The sequence below is a fragment of the Elephantulus edwardii genome, unplaced genomic scaffold (genome assembly GCF_000299155.1).
Source record: "Elephantulus edwardii isolate Elephantulus edwardi_28Jun2011 unplaced genomic scaffold, EleEdw1.0 scaffold00090, whole genome shotgun sequence".
Classification (NCBI taxonomy): domain Eukaryota; kingdom Metazoa; phylum Chordata; class Mammalia; order Macroscelidea; family Macroscelididae; genus Elephantulus; species Elephantulus edwardii.
The window spans coordinates 5,790,757-5,791,992 of record NW_006399840.1 but is presented as its reverse complement, the minus strand read 5'-3'; the positions used below and the strand labels follow the sequence as shown (position 1 = coordinate 5,791,992).

The 1,236-nt window shown below is 34.1% G+C and overlaps 1 protein-coding gene across 1 annotated transcript in view; it reads right to left on the bottom strand.

Annotated features, from left to right (window-relative positions):
* The window catches only part of KCNK2 (potassium channel, subfamily K, member 2), a 453,725-nt gene that overhangs the window by 313,860 nt on the left and 138,629 nt on the right, over nt 1–1,236 (bottom strand). The gene's annotated exons all lie outside the window — the stretch shown is intronic.

Below are 1,236 nucleotides of genomic sequence, written 5' to 3'. Positions count from 1 at the left end.
TAAATGTTCATTAAAATTAATAAAATTTAAAAAAAAACTAAATACCACCATTTAGAGCATTATTGAGTTTAAAAATCCCTCAAAACAGATGATAATTAAATACAACATGCCAAAAACAGAGGGAATGAAGCTAAGGCCTTTCCAGGAGAAGTTCATAACAATAGGCAAACACAAAGAAAGAGGGAAAATCAATAGCCTAGCTCAACATCTGCATCAAATAGAAAAAGAGCAACAATCTAACCCCAATCCCCCTGGAAGAAAAAAAAAAATTATAAGGACTAGAGCTGAAATCAATGAGATAAAAACAGAAAAATTAGTGAAACTATCAAAAACATCAGACGTTGGTTCTTCAAAAGGGTCAATAAAATAGGCCATTAGCAAACTTAACAAAAGAAAAGAGAAGGCACAGATAACTCAAATAAGACATGTTAGAGGTGATATGATAACAGAACCAGATGATATTAAATCAATAATATAAAAATATTATGAAAAGCCATATACTCTGATAAATTTGAAAACTTAGAGAAAACACACAGATTCCTTGAAACTCACACCCAACCTAACTGACACAACGGATTTAGAACACTTAAACAGACCCATCACAAAAGAAGAAATTGAGGATATCATAAAAAGACTCCGCCTCAAAAAAACTCCTGGCCCACATAAGCTTTCCAGTCATTCTACCAAACACTTAGAGAGGTCTGTCTCCAATTTTACTTAAATTATTTTTTTAATAAAGAAAAAGAAGAAACACTCTCAGAGTCCTGCTTTCAAGTAAGCATAACCCGAATACCAAAAACACACAAAGACATTGCCAAAAAAGAAAACTACAGATCTTTATCTCTCATGAATATAGATGAAAAAATTCTAAACAAAATCCTAGGCAATGTAATCTGACAGCACATTATAAAAATAATTTATCTGACCAAGTGGGATTCATAATAGGTATGCAAGGATGGCTCAACATACGAACAGTAATCAACATAATTCTGTACATTAATAAAGCAAATAGCAAGAACTACATGGTCCTGTCGATTGACACAGAAAAGGCCTTTGACAAAACCCAATACCCCTTCCTAATTAAAACATTCAGTAAAATAGGAATAGAAGGGGCTTTCCTCAACATAGTGAAAAGTATTTACGCAAAACCAAGTGTGTTCAAGTTCCATTCTCATGCTCCTATGTGCTCATGCCCTCCCTCTCCACTGTCTGCTCCCACCCTTCCCCTTCCCCTCC